The sequence below is a fragment of the Podarcis erhardii genome, assembly GCF_964252035.2.
Source record: "Podarcis erhardii genome assembly, chromosome: 7".
Lineage (NCBI taxonomy): Eukaryota > Metazoa > Chordata > Lepidosauria > Squamata > Lacertidae > Podarcis > Podarcis erhardii.
This window is the reverse complement of record NC_138511.1, coordinates 69,985,083-70,008,660: the sequence shown is the minus strand read 5'-3', so window position 1 is coordinate 70,008,660 and position 23,578 is coordinate 69,985,083.

Here is a 23,578-nt window from a genome sequence, read left to right as displayed (position 1 = left end):
AGGTACCAGGAGAGCTGAGATAAGGACTTGAAAGAACAACCTTCACCAACCTGATGTTCTCCAGATGTTTTAGACAACAACTCCCACCGGCCGTACTGGCTGGGGCTGGTGGGAGTTGTCATCTCAAACATCTGGGGAGCACCAGGTTGGTGAAAGCTGCCTTGTTACCTGACACGTAAGTTGACTAGTTCATGTGCAGAGTAGCTGGTGATTGTGCACATTCACCAGGCCTCATGGAGAATATGCACATAATCAATTCATGGGGAGGGAACTGTGCACACTTCCCTGTCAGTTTGTGCAATCTCAAACAGCCCTTGGGGAAAGTGCATATTTCAGCTGCAGTTTGTACACATTAACCTCTCAGCTTATATTACCCCTAACATATATAAAGTTGATGTACGAAGCAGACCTCTCATCTCAAGCAAGGAAGGTAATCAACAAATATGAGTATTCAGCCAAAGAAACCGCGCACACAGCAACACCATACGTGATCGTCCTAACTTCCACTCATTCTTTGCTGATGGGGCTCTTTTTGTGTAAAAGAAAAAGAAAGAGTGAGAGGGGAGAAGGGAACTTTAAACATTTAACTAACAAGGCAGATGTCTAGCTGGGTGAATGAAAGCAGTTCATTCTAGCTGTCTGTGACTGCATAACCCTCCCCTCCTTTTACCTCCTGCCGTCTGTTTTATTAACTCTCGTTGCTTTGAAATCAATAGACTGGGTTGAATGAAGGGTATATTTAACAACGTGTAATAGGGGAAAAAATAGATATACACACTGGTGCCAAAATCTGTTACTGGCTCTTGCCGTCACCAGGCACGTCAATATTCAGGCTGAACAGAAATGCCCATTTTAATTACAGTGACTAAAAACGTCTTTCGAAACCAACCTGAGGCCATATTGTGGTCCATCTTAATGCTACCTGAGTCGTCGTCAATATGGCACCCACAAGCACCAGCATATTTCCCAGTACCACATGGGGCACCCATGAAAAGTCTCACTAAATAGCCCCTCGAAGATCTGCAATGAGGCTGTTTGCTCTTCCTGTTCATTCCCCCTTTACGCTGGAGTGACCCCACCTACATTAAACACATGCCCACATTTCCTGAGACTTTTTCCCCATTTAGGTGGAGACAGCATCATTTTGTGCTCTTCTCTCTTTCCTCACTCTTTCAGATGTGGCTGCCGTGTTGTGTTATGTCACAACCACTCTGGTAGCCATGTTGTGACTGGCACCCAGGGCACTCCCCCGAAATTTCAAAACTGGCACCGAAAGTTTGGTGACTCCTGAGGTACTCCATACTCTCCCATGCCTCTGGTTTGTCTAATTGGAGAATAACAAAGGGTGTGTTTAGCTTTGTGTAGTAGGCTAGTTTCTAAACTCATTGTTTGGAGAAAGAATTCCTTGGTTCATTTTTAAGGCTGAAAAAGTTTCCCCTATTCCTGCAGGGGATGGACAGCATCTCTGCTCCCTTAGAAACAGCCTTGGCTTCCTGCCCAATCTCCTTGGTCCCCTCACTGCTCACTCACCTGGAGAGGACAGATCATAGAATCATAGAATCATAGAGTTGGAAGAGACCACAAGGGCCATCGAGTCCAACCCCCTGCAAAGCAGGAAACACCATCAGAGCACTCCTGACATATGGTTGTCAAGCCTCTGCTTAAAGACCTCCAAAGAAGGAGACTCCACCACACTCCTTGGCAGCAAATTCCACTGTCGAACAGCTCTTACTGTCAGGAAGTTCTTCCTAATGTTTAGGTGGAATCTTCTTTCTTGTAGTTTGGAACCATTGCTCCGTGTCCGCTTCTCTGGAGCAGCAGAAAACAATCTTTCTCCCTCCTCTATGTGACATCCTTTTATATATTTGAACATGGCTATCATATCACCCCTCAACCTCCTCTTCTCCAGGCTAAACATGCCCAGCTCCCTTAGCCGTTCTTCATAAGGCATCGTTTCCAGGCCTTTGACCATTTTGGTTGCCCTCCTCTGGACACGTTCCAGTTTGTCAGTGTCCTTCTTGAACTGTGGTGCCCAGAACTGGACACAGTACTCCAGGTGAGGTCTGACCAGAGCAGAATGCAGTGGCACTATTACTTCCCTTGATCTAGATGCTATACTCCTATTGGTGCACAATAGATGAACAAGGAGGAGAAGCAGAAGGAAAAAGACTGGGCCCGGTGGCTATTGAGATCATCAGTGGTCCCCCTATTCAGGTATGGACCATGACAGATGCTGGATGATGCAGACATCTCGATGGCCCATCTCGTGACCACGTTCCCCCATTTGCAGTCGCAATGGTTTCATGATCTTGGGGGTGGGCAGGCAGGGATTGGTTGGCAAGGGGCCAGGGAAATGTGGTTTCTTTCCCAGTGGCGATCATTATAGTTGGGAGAAGGTTATTCAGATTGCATGCAGCAGCTGATGAAGCATGACGCAGTTCCCTGCATGGGGGAGGAGGGAAAAAATGGTTTGGAAAGGCCCCCTAGCAAGTACATGGCTGCAGGCGGATTTAAATTGTGCTGAGCACGCCAGTCAATTGACCGGTGAGACATTGTCAATTGACTGCCTATTATTAGACGGCGGCCAAATATTGTCAAATGTTCCATGAAGTCAAAGATGCTCTTATGTAAGCGGCAGGCTCTCCCTCCCTCTTGATTGCTCTGCCTGTCGTCTGGTAGCAAAGGTGGGTCTATGGCAGCCTTGCTTGCCATCTATAGAGCTCGGAAAGGTGGAGTAAAAGGCAGGGCAACCCAGATGATCAAGGGTTTTGGAGCATCTTCCCTAGAAAAGAAAGGGCTACGGCATTTTCCATATGTGGGGGGGGGGGCAGAGAAAGAGGCCCGTGGGGGGAAATGGTGTTTTGATTTGCTTTCAAAGCATTGCAAGGAGAAAGTGAATATGGTAGAGAGATCCAACCCCTGTCCCATTATACCAGGCATCCCCAAACTCCGCCCTCCAGCTGTTTTCAGACTACAATTCCCATCATCCCTGACCGCTGGTCCTCTTAGCTAGGGATGATGGGAGTTGTAGTCCCAAAAAAGCTGGAGGGCTGAGTTTGGGGATGCCTGCATTATACCATAATTCATAGACAGGTCCAATTAAAAGAAAAGGGAAAGGTTTAGGGAATCTACTAATACAAGATTCAGTGATGGACTCTTTAAAAGGGATTAGACTTTTTTTAAAAAAAAATAAAAAATCTTATTCTATTTAAAGCATTTTTGTCCAGCTCTTCAGTTCAGAAAGGTTCCCAGAGTTGCTTACAGCAATAAATAAGATAGTCAATTCTCTGCCCTCAGCCTCACAATGTAAAAGACACAGCACAAAAGGAAAAGGGATAGGAAGGGAGGAAGGGAGGAAGGGCACTCAGGCACTAGTTCTTAGGGTCCATCTGAATTACACATTTAAAGCAGTATCACGCCACTTTAACCCGCCATGGCTTCCCCAAAGAATTCTGGTAACCGTAGTTTGTTTAAGATGCTGAGAGTTGCTAGGACACCCCACTCCCCTCAGGGAGCTACAATGTCCAGAGTGAATTAACAATAAATCCTTATTGAAAGAGAGCTCTGAAAATTGTACCTCCTAGCAACTCTCAGCACACATTACAAACTACAGTTCCCAGGATTCTTTGGAGAATCCTGACTGCTTAAAGTGGTGCAATACTGCTTCTAATGGCTAGCTCAGGTAGACACAGTTCAAGGAGAAGAGGAGCCAAAGGTTTCTGGTTCTCTTCCAGACCTACCTGGAGATACCCAGGATTATATCAGGGATTTTCTGCATGCGCCGCAGATGCTCTGTCGCTCTGCTACAGCTTCTTCCTGCTGTCAGAGAACTCTGCATGTCCAGGGCCAAGATAGCTGCCAGTCTAAATAGGCCATGCTGAACGAGATGGGTTTACGCTCAGCCAACCTTCTCTTCATTAGAGGGGAGATGTGCCATGTCTGTGAAAAACTACAGTGGCTGCACATTTCAGTGGTGTGATCCAATGCACATTTACTCAAAAGTAACTCCCAGGTGAGCCAGGAATGGGGCAAGAGAAAGCGTAGGACCAGCCAGAATTCATATTTCCTTTTCTTCAATCTGTCTCCCGTGTAGCAGTAGAAGGCTTTAAGTTTTCCAGCCAGACCTCTACCACTGCACATGCATATGTTTGCACAAGGGCCCTTCAGGGTGGTCACAGCCATCTGCCTGAATCTAAGACAGGGGTAGGCAACCTAAGGCCCATGGGCCGGATACAGCCCAATCGCCTTCTCAATCCGGCCTGCGGATGGTCCAGGAATCAGTGTGTTTTTACATGAGTAGAATGTGTGCTTTTATTTAAAATGCATCTCTGGGTTATTTATGGGGCATAGGAATTCGTTCATTTTTTTCCTTCAAAATATAGTCCGGCTCAACACATGCTCTGAGGGATGGTGGACTGGCCCATGGCTGAAAAAGGTTGCTGACCCCTGATCTAAGGGAATGAGGGAGACGGGGGCGCATTTATTTGACCTGCACCAGAACCAGGGGTGACCCCCAAATCAGCTAGGAAGACAGCTTGCCGTATTTTTAAGCACCTCTGCAAGTGCTGAACAAGGCTGTTGTCAAACCAGCATCTTGTCCAGGGCTATCCCAAGTCACCTAGAAACTTATTGTAACAACTTCATGGTGAGTTCCTATTTTTTGGGGGGGGGGAGCACCAAATAAGGGTACATTTGTGCTTTTCAGTCTTGGTTTATTACACCTGTAGATGCATCTCTCATAGCATGATATTTTTCTTCTCTCCGTTTCAACCTCGGCTATCTCAAGCAGCGAGAGGAGGGGGCATCCGTCAAAACACAGAAGGAAATATTTCCAGTCTGTGAACAACTCCCCACTAACTCTTCCCTCCACCTATCCGCAATATGCTTTTACAATAAGCACACATCTCGGGGAATCAAAGCATTGGTGTCTGCTTTAAGTTTTGACATCACTATGGTACATTTGCTGCTTTTTGCCATACTCTCTCTGTGTTTTAATTATTAACTAGCTTTTTTCTTTATTCCTTTTGAAATGAGAAAAAAGAAGGGGGAAAGGAAAAACCTGTGGCTTTGAGATGGCTCTGACGACCAAAGGAAGGCAAGAGGATGAAGCAAAAGTAGAAAAATGCTGCTTATTCGAGTAGAGCAGGGATAACTAATGTGGCCCCCTCCAGGTATTATAGACTACAACACCCAACAGCAGGCAGTGCGGCCTATGGTCAGGGATAATGGGAGTTGCAGTTATGTAGGTCATCACATCAATGGATGGACCAGAGCTGAGTGGGAGAGCACGCAGTGAGAGAGAGTTCTGCTTTGCATTCAGAAGGTCCCAGGTTCAAGCCAAGGCATTATACGTAGGGCTCTGTCCTGGCTTCCACTCAACGCAAGCAGACAGAGGCTCTTAGTTGGAAGTAAGAAAGAAAGTACCAAGTAATGGTACAGGCACAGCAGCAGCCAAAATGTTCAGGAGTCACAATTCAGGAGGAGGGGAAGAAGTGGACTGAAAGGACGAGGATGTCCCAACAAGTTTCTCCACCCTTCACCCCAAGCTTTCCATTACAAGACATGGTCTCACACTTGCAAGACTCATCTTGTGAGATTACTGTGGTTGCAAGTGCATGTTCTGCCAGGGCAGGTGGACCTGCTCCAATCTGTGGAGGTGGTGCCTGGTTCCAGGTGACAAGATAGCATCCTCATGCTCAAGCTGCTGTCTAGTCACAGCTGCCACCTGTTCAGCCTTCTCCCTGCTCAAAAATTAGTCCCACTGAATTCAATAAAAACTGTGGGTTTTCTTCTCTGTCTGTCTTAAGGATAGGGAACCTGAGGCCCTCCAGATGTTGGGCTCCAATTTCCACCAGGACCTTTCTTATATTCTTAACTTACTGAGAGTAAAAGCAGTTCAGCAGTGGAATCAATTCACTTCGTGGGGTGGTCAGCTCTTCCCCACCACGCCAAGGTTGCACAGCTATGTGTTGTGGATGTTTTTGCTCTGGATTTCCTCCGTCAACCAAGCAGTTGGAACAAATGGCCTTCAAGGGCTGCCTCCAACTCTGATTCTATGAATTAGCAACCGTGAAGGCTTGGAGAAGTGATCATGAGTGGAAACGTCTGGAGTGTAAAAATATCGCTTTGGAGAGGGGCAATTTCCATCAGGGGCAGGGGAGGAAAGGGTTTAATCTCCCCTTTTTGTTCAGTGCTATCCCAGTCTTGATTCATTGCTCCTCCCCATCATGCACACACACAAAACAGATACATGAAAAATGCATTCACACATTTCACGTGCTGTCTAGTTTGGTTCTTAAAATGAGATGGAGAAAGCGCTTGGCAGACATAACTCAATTTGACTGTGCTTCGTGTACACACACACACACAAGATCTCAAGTTGCATTAAGGCATGTTGGGTTAAAGAAACAAGGGCTGTTTTCCCTTTGGGAAGGTGGGGGAATGCAAAGCCGGCAGCTATCTGGCTCAGTTTCTAGCAGTGACGTCAAGGTGTCCTTTCAGGAGAACAATAGCAACCCGAGGACACAGGGAACTGCCTTCTACTGAGTTGGACCATTGGTCCATCTATGTGCTGGTCCCTTGGGTTACCCGAGAGGCGAGGTCCAAGTCCGGTCTGTGGTCAAAGGTGCAACATGAAGGCAGTCCGTAGTAGCTGTAGCCGGGTGCAGGGGAGGGAGTCGGGTGAAGTCAGGAACAGGCTTGCAAGCAGGGAGCCATGGCGGGTCAGGAGCTCAGGCAGGAAAGCAGGACAGGGTTCAGGCAGGAACTAGCAACCAACAATGTTGCTCCCACAACTTGGGACCAGGGGCTGGCCGGCTTTAATCTGCCCCGAGGCATGGGGCAGCCCTGATCCTCTGGTGACTCACCTCTCCTGGCCTGGAGGCGAGCACTCCTCCTGTCGGAACTCAGTTCCCTCCACCTCTCGGCCCTGAACCTTTGCAGCTCAGGAGAGACTAGAGGGTTACCGGACCCAGAGGCAACCTCAACCTCCTCTGAAGGGGCTGAGAGTGGAGCACCTGCAGCCAATAGGTCCTCCATCACCTCAGGAACCAGAGCAGACTCAGCTGATGCCTGCACCTGAGGACCCAGCACAGGTGAGGGCCCTTCAGGCTCATGCTCCAGCCTCGACTCAGCTGGTTCTGGAGGTGGGGAATCCTGTGCACGCTGGGATCCCTCAGGTTCAGCATCTGAGTCCGAATCCCTGGCCATCACAATCTAACTCAGTATCACCAACACTGGCCAGCAGCAACTCTCCACCATGTGAGGGAAGGAACATGTTCAGCCCTACCTAGATATGCCAGGGACTGAACCTGAACCTGAAACATTTTGCATGCAGTGCAGAAGATCCCGACGGAAAAAAAAGATAACTTGAACGCCCCAATTGAAATTGAAGAAATAAAAGAGGCGATAAGGGAATTGAAAAAAGGGAAAGCTCCAGGACCAGATGGATTTACAGCTAGATATTATAAGGAAATGAGAAGCACCCTACTTGTACCATTGAAAGAAGTTATAAATAACATTTTGAAAAATAGAGAAATTCCGGAAACATGGAAAGAGGCCTTTATTACATTTATCCCAAAACAAGAATCGGATTTAACGCAAATAAAAAACTATAGGCCTATTTCGTTGTTGAACACTGTCTATAAAATCTTTGCGAGTATACTAGCAAAGAGAATGAAAAAAGTATTGCAAGATCTTATACATAAGGATCAAGTGGGTTTCCTTCCTGGCAGACAGATGAAAGATAACATAAGAAATATAAGAAATATATTAGAATATCTGAATGCCAGGAATAAGAAACAAACTATGTTAATCTTTGTGGACACGGAAAAGGCCTTTGATAATATATCATGGAACTTTATGTTAAAAAATCTAGAATATATGGACGTGGGCACGGAATTCTTTTTTTTTATAGAATATTTATTGAAGTTTTCAAAAATACTACAATGTAAAAAGAAAAAGAAAAAAATAACAAAAAACCCAAAAATAAAAACATTTAAAAAACAAATACAATTTCCATTACTTATTTTCTTTTAACTTATTTTCCAGACCTCCTCATACCTCCCTTTCTTGTATTCCAATTCAAGTTGTTAGTTCAGCAAATCCTCACCATTACTTTTTGCTTATTTCTAAACCTTTTTTTTTCATGTCTCTTAAACATTACAGCTGGAAACCACTTAATTTCTGTCCAACATCATTCTAACGTTCATTAATTTTACAGTATTTCTGTAGGTAATCTTTAACTTTCTTCCAGTCTTCTTCCGCCGACTCTCTTCCCTGGTCTCGGATTCTGCCGGTCATTTCTGCCAGTCCCATATAATCCATCACCTTCATCTGCCATTCTTCCAGAGTGGGTAGATCTTGTGTCTTCCAATATTTTGCAATAAGTATTCTTTCTGCTGTTGTGGCATACATAAAAAAAAGTTCTGTCCTTCTTTGGCACCAATTGGCCGACCATGCCCAGAAGAAAGGCCTCTGGTTTCTTCAGGAAGGTATATTTAAAACCTTTTTCATTTCATTATAAATCATTTCCCAGAAAGCCTAAAGGCAATATATACAGAGCAAAAAGCGAAGTTGATAGTAAACAATTATACAACAGAAGATATTAAAATAACTAAGGGTACAAGACAGGGATGCCCATTATCACCATTATTATTCATTCTGGTGCTGGAGGTTTTGCTAAAATCAATAAGAAAAAATGAAGAAATAAAAGGGGTGTCTGTAGGAAAAAATGAGTATAAAGTCAAAGCATTCGCAGACGATTTGGTAATGACGGTAGAACAACCAACGGGAAGTGTCAAAAGAATTTTAGAAGAAATAGAGCAATTCTGTCAAGTTGCTGGATTTTATCTAAACAAAAAAAAAGACTAAAATTATTGCTAAAAACATGAATCAAGAATCAATAGAGGAAATGCAACAAAGGACAGGGTTGGAAGTGATGAACAAAGTGAGATATTTAGGAATATGGTTAACCCCCAAGAACATCGATTTGTTTCAAAATAATTACCTACCTGTTTGGAATGGAATAAAAAGGGATCTGGAGGTGTGGGCAAAATTGAAATTGTCTTTTTGGGGGAGGATATCTACGATAAAGATGAGTGTGCTGCCAAAGATGTTATTTTTATTTCAATCACTGCCGATAATTAAAGGGGCATCAATTTTTAAAGAATGGCAAAAAACAATTTCAAGATATATCTGGCAGGACAAGAAGCCAAGGATTCAGTTTAAGCTATTAACAGATGCGAGAGAAAGAGGTGGCTTCGCCCTGCCAGACTTGAAATTAGATTATGAAGCATCATGCCTCTGTTGGTTAAAGGAATGGATTAAACTAGAGAATGGGGAGTTGTTGGATTTAAAAGGATTTGACAATAGATTTGGGTGGCATGCATATCTCTGGTATGAAAAGAAAAAAATTCATAAAGGCTTTGAAAACCACATCTTTCGAAGATCACTGATAGAGGTGTGGGAGAGGTATAAAAATCTGCTGGAACCAAGACTCCCCCACTGGATTTCACCACTGGAAGTGATGAGTGTGAAAAAGATTAATATGAGGGGGAGGTGGATAACCTATGGAGAATTGATAATAAGAGAGGGGGGGGAATGGAAAATGAAAACCTATGAAGAGGTGAAAGAATCTGTCCACGATTGGTTGCATTATTATCAGGTTAATGAAATGTTTAAAAAAGATTGTAAAGTGTGTAGATATGAAGGAAAAGAATCAAAATTTCAAACAGAGGTACTGAATAATGAGTATAAAAATTTGTCCAAAATGTATAAAATGTTGCTGGAATGGCATACAAAAGACGAAGAGGTAAAATCGGTAATGATACATTGGGCCAGAGATTTTGGTTATAAAATACAATATGATGACTGGATGAAATTATGGAATGAAAGGTTAAAATTTACGGCGTGTACTGCGTTGAAGGAAAATGTAATGAAAATGGTTTTCAGATGGTATATAACACCAGTTAAACTGGCTAAAATGTATAAAACATGTAACAAGTGTTGGAAATGTAAAGAAAAAGAAGGAACTTTCTATCATATGTGGTGGGAGTGCAAAAGGGTGAAAGGCTTCTGGGAAATGATATATAATGAATTGAAAAAGATGTTGAAATATACGTTTGTTAAAAAAAACCAGAGGCCTTTCTATTAGGATTGGTAGGGAATGAAATTAATAAGAAAGACTGTACACTTTTCCAATACGCAGCAACAGCAGCAAGAATACTTCTGGCGCAAAGATGAAAGCAGGAAGAAATTCCAACAGTGGAAGAATGGAGAATGAAATTGATTGAATACGCAGAATTGGATAAACTGACTGGGAAGATTTGATATCAGAAAGACCAAAAGTTTATCGAGGACTGGGGAAAATTTACAGAAAGTCTGAAAAGCATATGTGATGTACAGACAACGCTTGTTGGTTTTGAAGAGACTCTGTGAAAAATTAAGAAATATTGTAAAAAAGAAAGTAGGAGGGAAGAGGAGTGTCTAAAGGCAATAATAAGTTTAGAAATGCGTTAACAATAGAAATGTTAACGAAAGATTGGCAGAGAAACTGAGGGAAGTCAAAAATTGATGAATGAGTGATAAAATATGAGTTGATTGTATAAAAATGTTTGGAAAATGAATAAAAATTATTATTAAAAAAAAAGAAACATTTTGTATGCAAGGCAAATGATTTGCCCCTGAGCTACTGCTACAGTCGCCGTCTCCAAGCTAATTTTGTGCCTTGCCTTTTGGCTGATCATGACTCTGTCTACAAAGGCCCTGTCAACAGCCACTGATGACAATGATCTACCTCCGCTCTCAGTGGCATTCTGCCTCTGAATACCAGTTTCTGGGAATCAAAGGTAGGCACAGTGTTCTGCTCTCATATCCAGCTTACAGGAGTCTCACGGGTATCTGGTTGGACAAGGTGAGAACAGGATGCTGCAATAGATGGGCCGTTGGCAAGACCCAGCAGCCTTGTCTTATGCTTTGGGTGCAGCCTGAGCTGAGCTGAAGCCTGAAAAATTATGAAGCTACTATCAGAATGAGAGGTGGGAAGAGGGAGAGAGGGGAATGGACTATCTGAGAAGGTGGTGGACTGTCTTCTTCGTATGAGGTTCTAAAACAGGTTGGATGTACATCTGTCAGGGATTCTTTAGCTGTGATTCCTCCATTACAGGAGGTTGGACTAGATGAACCTGAGGTCCCTTCCATAGGCGCCGACTCCATGGGGCCTGAGGGGGCCCGAGCCCCCTCAAAAATTCGTTTGGGGGGCTCTGCCCCCCAATAATTTAAGAAAATTATTAGTTATATTATGCTTTGTAAAATCACAAAATTATGTTGGTATTTTTTTATTTTCCTTGTTTGACGATAGTTACCTTTTAAAATACATTCAGTAATGAGTTAAAACAAAGCCACTCCCGATCTAGAGAGGGGATGGGGTTGCGGGCTCTCGACCCATCAACAATCTCGCGGGGCTGGCGTCAGCCCCGCGAGAAGCGGGGATTCCCCCTAGCTCATTAATATTCACCGCCCACGGCGGCAGCCAATCGGCTGCCGCAAAGGGCGGGCCCTCACAGGTTCACTTAAGGTCGGGGCAGCCCGGGGCTCGCCCCTTTCGTTCCCCCAGCAGCAGCGGTTTGGAGGTCTTGGGCCCCCCCAATATTTTTTATAAGTCGGCGCCCCTGGTCCCTTCCAACTCTATGATTCTATGAGAGGGAGAAGCAGGGTGTTCACTTGGGAAAGGAGAGTGAAGTTCTTTGTAGAGCAGTTTGGTGTACAGTCATACCTTGGAAGTCTTCCAGAAGTCTGTTTGACTTCCAAAATGTTTGGAAACCAAAGCACAGCTTCTGATTGACTGCAGGAAGCTCCTGCAGCCAATTGAAAGCTGCAGAACCTCCGTCAGACATTCAGAATCCAAAGAACATTCACAAACCGGAACACTCACTTCTGGGTTTGGGGTGTTTGGGAACCAAAACATCTGAGTACCAAGGCATTTGGGATCCAAGGTATGACTGTATTGTGGCACAGAGACCAGCATGAAGCTTTGCTGCCCACTCCATAGATCACAGAATCATGAATGAGTTTGACGCTTTGTCATACTAGCCCTACCAGCATTACAACTGCTTAATAGATTATATATATGTGTGTGTTCCCATTTCCCCAAAATAAGATTTTCAGTAGTACAAATGCAGTTGGTACCTAAGCCACATAGGAGCAAAGGAACTTGCCCTGTGTGGATCTCTGACCTACACCAACGCGAATTCATTGCAATTTGCCTACTCTGTGGGAGGCTCTATGCATGAATGGAACCTCTTGCTATCTCTTTTACTGGAAAACATCTATCTGTAAGAGTGAAAGAATTTCTCAGAGGAAGCAAAGTTCTCGCAGCGGCATCAAAGTCATGGGGGGGGAACTATAATGTAAACTTTCCTCTTTTTTAAAAAATATTTTGGCTAGATGGCAGGCTGCTCCCTTCTTCCATCTTCCTCCAGCCAGATGCAATCACATTTTCGTTAGGGGTATTAATAACACTGGCTGCTAAAGGATGGGAGAATTGAGAGAGTAGCTGCTCTTCCCAGGGCCAGATGAGATTTTTTCTTCTTCTTCAGTTCTTACCCCCATGCAGCATTTTCTGACACGTTCCATAAGTTTCATGCCTTTCTCTCCCCAAGGCTGTCTAAAAGCTGGGGCTATTAATAGAGAGATGTGATCCATAAGAGTGTATTTCCAGGCAGGCTTGACAAAAACTGAAAGATGGTCCTGGCTGCAGCAATCTTGCTCCTGTGCTGAGTTATTCCCTTTAAGGGAAGGGGAGTTGAAGAGCAGGCAGGGGAAAGTGGAGGCATTTGCCGCAGCAGGACAGGCTCCAATAATAAGAAAGCCCAACCATCAAGATAAGATATTGCGGACACTCCATCTTAGAGATGAGAGGATATTCCGCACTCCATCTCTTGCTTCCCCACTTCATCTCTCGGCTACTGCTTAGGTTCATTCTGCCTTGCATTCTGCTTCTGCTACACATTCCACCCTGCAATCCACTTGGATTGCTGCTTGTTTAACTCGCAGAATCTCTAAACTTATTTCTGGAACTGTTTGCCATAGTTTTTTTTTGCTATCTGTGGGTTTAAGATCTACAAGAACAAACCTGCTGAACTGGCCAGACCAGCTTCTTTGTAAGGAAATGGCCTTAGTTGGCCAGTTAAGTACCTCCATTTACATGTCCAAAGAGGTTGCTGTGTTGCCATAGAGACAAACAGCAGGGGAGGAGAACCCTCCTTCCCACCTCACTAAGTTGGAAGCAGCATCACCTTGTAAGATAGAAAGACAACAGCTGGAGTTTGTGTGTGAGTTTTGGCTGATGCTGGAAGCTGGAGGCTCAGAAACTTTTCTTGCTCTGCGATGGACCCAAAGCTCTGGCATGGAGGGAACCTAATGGGGAGGCAAGGTCTCCTGGGGCACTAATGTCATGAGCCCATGAGCCATATAAATCAGATGTGGGGAAACTTTGGCCCGCCAGATGTTTCTCATAGCCCCTAGCCACTGGCCATGCTTGCTGAGGCTGATGGAAGCCGTCGTTCTGCAACATCTGGAAGGTTAAATTAAACACAATGTATCTAGCAGTGATGATGTGATGGCCTGGGATTCAGACTCGGAGGCTGAACCTGAGGAATCCCAGCCTGCACAGGAGCCCCTGCCTCCAGAACCAGCTGAGCCAGGGCTGGGGCTTGAGCCTGAAGAGTCCTGTGCTGGATCCGCAGGTGCAGGCACCAGTTGAGTCTGCTCTGGCTCCTGAGGTGATGGAGGACCCATTGCCTGCAGGTGCTCCACTCTCAGTCCCGTCAGGGGAAGCTGAGGTTGCCTCTGGGTCCAGTAACCCTCCAGCCTCTCCTGAGCTGCAGAGACTCAGGGCAGAAAGGCGGAGGGAACTAAGTACCCGCAGGAGGAGTGCTCGCCTCCAGGCCAGGAGAGGCAAGTCACCTGTGGACTGGGGCCACCCTATGCCTTGGAGCAGATAAAAGCCAGCCAGCCCCAGGTTGCGGGAGCAACATTGTTGGTAGCCTGTTCCTGCCTGCACCCTGTCCTGCTCTTCTGCCAGAATTCCTGACCTCACCCGACTCCCTGCCTTGGACCCCGCTTCAGCTTTAACGGACAGCCTCCATACCGCACCCTCGACCTCGGACTGGACTCGGACCTCGTCGCATGGTTAACCCTCGGGACCAGCACAGTTGACTTCCTGAGCTACAGTGCCCAAAGTTCCCTAGGAAGAGGGATTTATTGAATAGCTAAGGCTCTGTGAGCAAAGTGGGAGCCTCCTAACAACTCTCAGCACCTTTAACAAGCAACAGCTCCCATAATTCTTTGTAGGAGGCCATGACTGTTTAAAGTGGTATCATGTGCTTTAAAGGTATGGTGCAAATGTGGCCTAAGACAAAGGAGGAGGAAGGTGGTGACTAGGGCCTCCCCATGTACTGGATGTAAGAAGGCAGGCAAGTGGGAGCTGGATGTGGGCAGAGTGCAGCTGGCATGGCAGTGCCCCATTTGCCCCCATGGACCAACCTTCACCGCCAAGAGAATCCAATGACACAACCCTGTGAAATCAGAACTATTTGGAGTTTAAACCTGTCAGGTTACGTTGGCTTCAGCGGGATCCCCACAGGCTAAAAGCCCAACTGCTTTGCCTTAACTGAGTTGTGGATTGAACAATGTGTCACAGTTTTCTTTCCTCGATTCCCCTTTGAGGTATCTGGAGCCAAGCAGTGACACACGCAGCCCTCTACAGGTTGTCATATCTGACGAGATCACAGATAACAGCAGCGTCGCTTCAGGCTATAATCCTGACAGCAGAACCACAATTGTTTTGGGGGCTGCGGTCGATGCTTTTAAGGACTGCAAAAATGGTCTGGTGCTATTTAATAAGGATATTTCCTTGTGGAAGATTCAGCTGCTGCCTCAAGGACAAGTCTCATGGGGTTTCGTAGCTGAAACCAGACTTTTATGTGTACCCCTCAGCTGTTCCGTTTGTAATAGCAGCTGCTTTTATCTACGGTTCTGGTCACCTCGACTCAAAAATACTATTGTAGAGCTGGAAAGGGGTTCAGGAAAGGGCAACCAAGATGATCAAGTGGAAGGAGCGATTCCCCTAGGAGTAAAAGTAGCTTTTTAGCTGAGAGAAGGTAAGTGAGAGGAGACATGAGGGAAGTTTGTAAAATTATGCATAGCATGGAGAAAGTGGCCAGAGAAAAGGTTTTCTCCATCTCTCCTGATACTGGAAATGGTGGAAATCCAGTGAAGCTGAATGTTGTATTTCCTTTCCTCCAATGGAGCTCAGGGCAATGCACAAGAAAGGACTAATGTCCATGATGAAAAAACAAAACTAATATACAGTGGTACCTCGGGCTACATACGCTTCAGGTTACAGACTCCGCTAACCCAGAAATGGTACCTCGGGTTAAGAACTTTGCTTCAGGATGAGAACAGAAATCGTGCTCCGGCGGTGCGGCGCAGCAGGGGGCCCCATTAGCTAAAGTGGTGCTTGAGGTTAAGAACAGTTTCAGGTTAAGAACGGACCTCTGGAACGAATTAAGTACTTAACCCGAGGTACCACTGTATTCTTAAAGTAACAGTCATTAGAAAAACAGAAATTGGCACTTACTACCATTCAGGAAAACAGCACCATGTCAAATGGAGAAGGGTTAGGGCAGGCATAGGCAAACTCTGCCCTCCAGATGTTTTGGGACTACAACTCCCATCATCCCTGACCACTGGTCCTGTTAGCTAGGGATGATGGGAGTTGTAGTCCCAAAACATCTGGAGGGCAGAGTTTGCCTATGCCTGGGTTAGGATGAACAGAAATGATAGTCCTCCTCAGAGTAAACCCAATGGGCATGAGTAACTTGGCAGCATTCTGAGTAAAAGTAGATTGACTACAACCCAGTGTCCTTAGCCGAGATTGGAATTCCAGCAACAAAGGGGACAGAGACAGCTTCCTGGGGGAGATTCTTCCATATCCAAGGACCCACCACAAAAAAGGCCCTGCTACATGTCTCCTTGTTATGAATCCTGGGGACTGTTCAGCAACATTTGGAGGGCTGCAGGTTGACCATCCTGGACTATGTCTCTCTATAAACCTGTCTATAAATCTGCTGCGTATATATAACTCCTCAAGAGGAAAAGTTACAATATTTGGCTTTGTTTTGTTTCAGTTTAGAGAAAAAGTGAGTAAGAGCTGACAAGATAGAAGTCTGTAAGATTATGCATGGTGTGGAGGAAGTGAGCAGAGAAAAGTTTCCCTCCCTCTCTCATAAGGCTAGAACTCGTGGACATGCAATGAAGTCAAATGTTGGAAGATTCGGGACAGACGAAAGAAATGACTTCATCAGTTTCCTCCCTCAGGAGTCGGTGGCGACCCCAAACATGGATGGATTTAAAAGTGGATTGGACAGATTCATGAAGATAAAGGCTATCCATGGCTACAGTCTACCTGTACTATCAGAGGCAATATGCTTTTGAATAAAAGTTGCTAGAGACCACAGGATGGGAGTGTGCTCTTGTGCTTGGGGTCTATGATGGGTGTGGCCTGGAAAGAAGGGCATCACCTGGGGAGACTTATAAGGGTCAGGTAGATTGGTGTGGAGAGCTGAGGTTCCCCACTTCTTTACAAAAGGATGCCAAGCCCAACAAGAGGTTGCTCCACCTATATAGGCCGTGTACACACCATACATTGAAAGCACATTCAACCCACATGATTTCCCTCCAAAGAATTCTGGGAACTGTATTTTATTCCCTTGGAGATCTATAATTCCCAGCACCCTTAACAAACTACAGTTCCCGGGATTGTTTGGTGGGGGTAATGTGCTTTTAATGTGTGGTGTGTAAGCAGCCATAGAGAAAGGAAGTCAAGGACCATCCAAAAAATGTCACCAAGCAATTCCACCACAAAGAAAGAAACTGGCTTCCTTTCATGAGAAAATCACCCCAATTGACAAAGGCTGCAATTTTCAGTCTCTGTTCATTGCAGGCAGGAAGCGCTGTATCTGCTGCCTGCCGCAGTTGGGGAACTGAACAGGGAGATCTGGGTAGAGAAAGATGGTGACACAAGCTGACTGCAAGGTTGAGCCCAGAGACCTGTCAGAGCTCCCTTCAACAACAGCTGATCTAACAGAGGCAAGGGGCATGCCCTGCGTCGATGAATGACACAACTGAGGACAGCTATTTCCATCGCAAGAGTGGCTTATTATAGGCTGTTGGCAGCCTGTGGGCAGGGCCCAATTCTTGATTCCTCTCTTCTAAATGTCCAGATCACTACAGATGCTCAATAAATTGAACACAAAACACAAAAATACTGTTAGAATCGGTTCCAGCGCTTATTAAAAGCTGATTTCGGCGTCCTTTGAGCTGCAGAGGACAATGAAAGCCCAATTCAAGGTATGAACAGTGTCACGGGAGCCTGAGACACATGATGTTCAGAGTGCTTAATCCATGCCAAGGACAGACAGTATGTGAAACGGCATGTGCCATCTATTCTATACTTTCAGCAGAGCACTTCCTGATCAGTACTGGCAGGTGTACATTGTTGGGTCACTGTGGAAACTGTAGGAAATGCTTTCAACTGTATTGTTTTATATGATTTATTGTTATTCTTTGAATTTACTCCATTTGTACCCTGCTTTGGAATTCTTGAATGTTAGGCAGTAAATAAAGTTTTCTAAATAAATAAATAGGATGCAGGTGCCCTGGGAAAATTACATTTTCCAGGGTCCCTGGTGCTTCAGGTGTTACTGTTCTATTATTCAAAGTGCAATAGAGGAAGGAGGTACGCTGGCTCAGATTATGTTCTGTGTCAGGAAAGAACTGGGAGGGATGAGATAGTATAGTTCTTAGCTTCAATTAACCCCCATTTGGTAGTTTGAAAAGAAAGCTCTGGATATCTATATCCAGAAACACAGGACTGAATAGGTTCTTCTCAGTAAAAGAGTCTCAGCAGGGTTTTTAAAATGAACATGAGCTAGCAGCACAGTGAAGCATGGGAAATATCAGCTGTTAGACTCTTTAAAATATCCTACTTAAAAATGCTTCCAACACTCTCCCTTGCTCTACCCCTCCAGCAGTGAACAGACCCATAATTTAAATGGCTTTTACTTACAAAACTTCTTCAAAGGTCATATTCTTGCATTTATCCACGTAGCAGTAGGTAAAACACAGGTGCGAAAATCTTGGTTACACAATGTGACGAAGTAATTCAAAATAGTTGGTCTAGAAACACAAAAGTGACTAGTGAGTTAATCACATGGTTTGAGCCTAGAGTCAGACCTCCATTCCTTATAGAGTTCACATGGTAGGCTAAGAGAGTGTTTCTAAATTAATTGTGTAGAAACACTAAGATGGCTTTATTAGGAGCCATGTGGCCATCTGGGCTGGAAGCGATCTCCGCAGATGCCCTCCCTCACTGGTTACATTATGTGAAAGAGAGGTAAACAAAGGGAATAAATTTAACCCACTTCCTTCCAGGTGGGGTATGTGACCATGACCTAGCTGAGTCTAGCAGTACAAATCTATGGCCTTAACCCCTTCATGTATTAACTAGCATTACACATGCTATGGTTATATTTGACTACAATCTCCCACAAGAATGTTTAGCATATACACCAGGGCTATGCACTGGATTCGAATGAGGCCCAATCAAGCCTGTTTGGCAGGATCTGGGGCTCATTTAAGTTAGGTTGAAACAGCTGCCGATCACTGCAGGTTGGGCTGAGCAGCCCAGAGCAATTGGAATGGTCAGAGGGTGTGGCAGGAAGCAACAAGGAGAAGGGTAAAGAAACTGAAAAAAAGAGGGAGCTACTGGGCAGGTGAACCTTTGTGGGAGAAGATGAGATGGATGTGTGCCTTTCCCACCAGCAGTGGCGTAGCGTGGGTTGTCAGCACCCGGGGCAAGGCAAGTAATTTGTGCCCCCTAACCCTGGATTTGCGCCCCCTAACCCTATCCCTAACCCTAACCCCCAGATGTTGCGCCCGGTGCGGCCGGCCCCCCCCTGCACCCCCCACGCTACGCCACTGCCCACCAGGCCTCACCTCCTTCCTTCCTCTGAAGCAGCACCATGCATAGAAACCAGCCTACTATACAGAGGTAACATTTGTGTTTGTTGCTCCACTTACTTTTGCCTCTGACCCTGCCCACCAGTGGCATATGGTCCTTGGAAAGGGATATTCTCCACCCCTGAGGACATGGAATAGGGAACACAAAGAGCGCTCCTTGCTTTGGGGACGGGGGAGCTACCAGCACATCTTGATTTTTCTCAAGTTGCACGTTGGACGGCACAGCTGCCTTGGGCGCCTCACATTCATCCCAGACCATGAACAGCAACCACAATGAGAAGCGACGCTTCCAAAGTTCATACAGAAGCAAGCAGGGCTCCCGTCTTGACTTCAACTTTGCATGCAGCTCGTGAGTTTAGCGGGTGGGGAGGAAAGGCCTACATAACAGGTCTCTGGCCCATTTATAACGATTCTGGTGAAGGCAGCAGGAACAGTAGCGACGTGTCATATTTCTCCTGCAATTCCTGCTGGGATGCAATTTAATGAAGTGCTGGGCTTTTTTAATTGTGTTTTTTTCCCCTCGGTGGGCCTGTCGAGATGAACATTTTTATTAACCTGAACTGTAATGAAGCAGGGTGGGAAGCTGAAGGCCTGTTGAGCCTCTGTGCGATTGCTTGGAAATGCTGGAGAGTGCCCTGCTGGCTACACACACACAAACACACACACACAAGGCTGAGCATTACAAGTAGCCCCCTCTGCAACATTCATTGCCCAGTGCCAAATGTTGCCTGGAACTCCTTCAAACTGGAGCCCCAGTTTTGATTGATTGATTGATTGATTGATTGATTGATTGATTGATTGATTGACTGATTGATTGTACTTCTCTGCCACTTTCCATTCAAATGAATCCCAAAGTGGCGTGCAAACAATAAACAACAATAACATAATAAAATGTAACAGAACATCGTAAATACAGCATAAATAATACAGAATAATTAACAAATTATCAGCAAAGCAATTGCGATCTATAAAACACTTTTTACAAAGCAGCAATTAAAAAATAAGCTAAACATCACAATTATCACAAAAGTCATATTTGATGATTAGCAAATGAATATGGCATTTATAACCTATAAAACAATATTAACAACATTAACAAAATAGCAATTAAAAAACAAGCCAAGCGCTTTTTAAGTTCATACGTACACTCTTCATGCCCCCGTGACTCATAAACCTCCTGTAAAATACAGATGATGCCCATTGTTAAGCCAGCTCAACCAGAATCTGTGCTGGCTTGGGGTCCTTAAGTTGTGGGGCCATGGTGGAGACAGTGGACCTCTTGGGCCTACCACCAGTGGCAAGGTAGATATTGACTCCAGGTAACCTACCCAGGCGCTGTTCATGAGGAGCTCGCCCACATCACTCTCAATAATCAGGGAAAACCATTGCCACTCAAGAAACTCCAAGATAATCCTGTCCCTCTGGAGCAGTGAGTCTTGGTGTAGAGGTCAACCAGGAGGTCCAACAGCACCTCCATGCTTAGGACACTCTCACTGCCCCCACAGGCCATCCACCAGCAGCTGCTCCAGCTTCTTCAGGAAACACCTTGGCCCATATGTTTGTGGGGCTGAGGGGAGAGAAGGGAGAGAGTGCTGAGGGGCTAGTCAAATCCACCAAACAGTGTGGGAACCCAGAGGGAGGGAGGGTGTGCCACAAGGGAGATGAATTGATGTTGATTCTTATATATTTGTACTGTACCTTTGCAGTAACATAACTTTCTTATGTGTAACTGTGTGTGTTTTTGTAATATTTTGTTTAAGTTGTCTGCTGTTGCTTCAGAGTTGTTTTTTGTGTGCCGCTTGGAAATACGTTAATATATTAAGTTGGATAGATATTAAATAATTTAAGCAAGTCGCAATGAAAGGTCAGGTGAAGAGGCAAAGTCAGAACTGCCATAGGCAGGAGAGCCACCTGCAGGCAGGGCACAGATCTAGTATGAAAGCATTGTTCCCACAGCTTTTCCAGTCCCATACTGGGGGGCTTGAGCTACCTGAAGGAGCATCTCCACCCCCATCATTCTGCCAGGGCACTGAGGTCCAGTGCCGAGGGCCTTCCGGTGGTTCCCTCGCTGCGAGAAGCAAAGTTGCAGGGAACCAGGCAGAGGGCCTTCTCAGTAGTGGGACCCGCCCTGTGGAACGCCCTCCCACCAGATCTCAAAGAGAAAAACATCTACCAGACTTTTAGAAGACATCTGAAGGCAGCCCTGTTTTGGGAAGCTTTAATGTTTAATAGATTATTGTATTTTAATATTCTGTTGTAAGCCACCCAGAGTGGCTGGGTAAACCCAGCCAGATGGGCAGGGTATTATTATTATTATTATTATTATTATTATTATTATTATTATTATTATAGCTGCTGGAGCCATACGTCAACGTCTCCTTCTCCTATCAACTTCCCTTTCTCCAGAGGCCTCTATGAGAGGAGGGTCTTAACTCCCAAGGAGATCTTGACTCACAGTGGATGGACCAGGTTCCCATCTAAGCATTTAAGGTACCACTTTTCCCTCAGGCTTGGGACCCATTTGGCTTTGATTGCAGAGGCCGAACTCATCCCGGATGCAGATGGCCCCTCCTTAGTCACATCCTAGCATCCCAGCTCTTCACCCCAAAATGGAGCCTGTCCCAGGGCTTGGGGTAAGCCTGGGGCCTCCTGGGCCGCCTCTGATGAGGATTACGCTGGCTGGGGTAGGTCAGGCAGGACCAAAACCAGAGGGTTCCCAAATGCAACAAAGGGGATTTCAACCAAACATTAGGAAGAACATCCTGGTGGTATGAGGTGTTTGACAGTGGAAGGGAGTGCCTTGGAAGGCAATAGGGTGATTGACCCCTATCAGGGTCGCTGTAGTAGGGGATTTCCTACATTGCCCAGTGGGTGGGCTAAATGACTTCTGAGGTCCCCTTTGATTGAGTGTGGAGAATCCGGTTCCCCCAGTGCCTCTTCTCTCCCACACCTTGCTATTCCCCCAACCTGGATCAACACTCTGGACACTTGACACAAGGAAAAAACACTCAGTTTGAAATGAAGTAATCTTTCTCCAAGTACAGTCATTTGGAAGGAAAATATAGGCTTCTCGGTGATTGCAAATCCTCTGGACTCCCAAGACTGTCACTTCCATTCCAAGGATAAATGTTTTCAAAGGCAAAGTGTGTGATTACAGGCTGCCTGGCAAGGAGCCCAATTGTATCTTAATAGCTGACCTTGTTGTGATGACAGCAATTCTGCTTGGGTGAAGATGCTGCCCCAGTTTGGACAGGTCAGTGTCTGTCGCTCATGTCCTCATGTCCTCATGTTTCGAGAGCGGTCCCTTTCTGCCTTGCAAACCACAGAATTCAAAGGGCAGCCTGCTCAGCCCGGGAATTGACTGTTCTTGGTTCACTCTTCTGGTCAAGGCATGGCAATCCATATCTCTCAGGAATAGGGGGTGGGCAATCATGTCAATTTCAGGTCCCCTCTGCACTAAACAATCAAAGCAGCATCATACTACTTTAAACAGTCTGACTTCCCTCCAAAGGATCATGGGGACTGCAGTTTGCTATGGATGCTGAGTAGCCTTAGGAGACCCCTATTCCCCTCACAGAACTATAGTTCCCAGGGTTCTCTGGGAGGAGAGATTGACTGTGAAACCACCCTCAGAACCATGAGAGAAAGAAATGGAAACAGATGTGCTGGTTGTCACCAGTGCTACTCCTGTGGAGCACAAAACTGAGAGCCAGTGTGGTGTAGTGGTTAAGAGCGGTAGACTCGTAATCTGGTGAACCAGGTTCGCTTCCCCACTCCTCCACATGCAGCTGCTGGGTGACCTTGGGCTAGTCACACTTCTTTGAAGTCTCTCAGCCCCACTCACCTCACAGAGTGTTTGTTGTGGGGGAGGAAGGGAAAGGAGAATGTTAGCCGCTTTGAGACTCTTTCAGGTAGTGATAATGTGGGATATCAAATCCAAACTCTTCTTCTCTTCTTCTTTTTCTGGGGAGCAGGGAGGGCTTTGACCAGCCTGTGAGAGGAGCTGAGCAGGAGGAGGAGGAACTGGAATCGGACCCCATTTTGTCACCAAGAACCAGGAACCACTTTCATAGCTGTGACCAGACAAATCCACCCAGGCAGAAAGTGTGTTTGCACATGTGGCAGCCCCATGACGCAAGAGTGTTTCGCGAGTGAACTCTGCCCACCTCTTCTCTAAAAGCTTAGCAACAATTGGTGAGTCTTTATTGCTTCTGATCTCTTCTGCATCTCTTGCCTTGCTTGTGTGCCTTGGAATCTTGACGTCTGCACCCAATGCTTGCTGCTGAGCCAGTACTGTTGTCAGCCTGAATAAAGCTCTCTTCATTACTCTCAAAGTAAGAGTTGCTATCATCGTGCTTTGGGGCAGAAGCATGACAGCCAGAACATTTGTGGGTTGAAAAATCACGAGGTTTCAGCAGGAAGTTATGCGCTGGTTGGAAATGCAGCAGCATGACTGCCCCACAACTCTGGCAGGTGCATTGAAAGTGGGGTGACA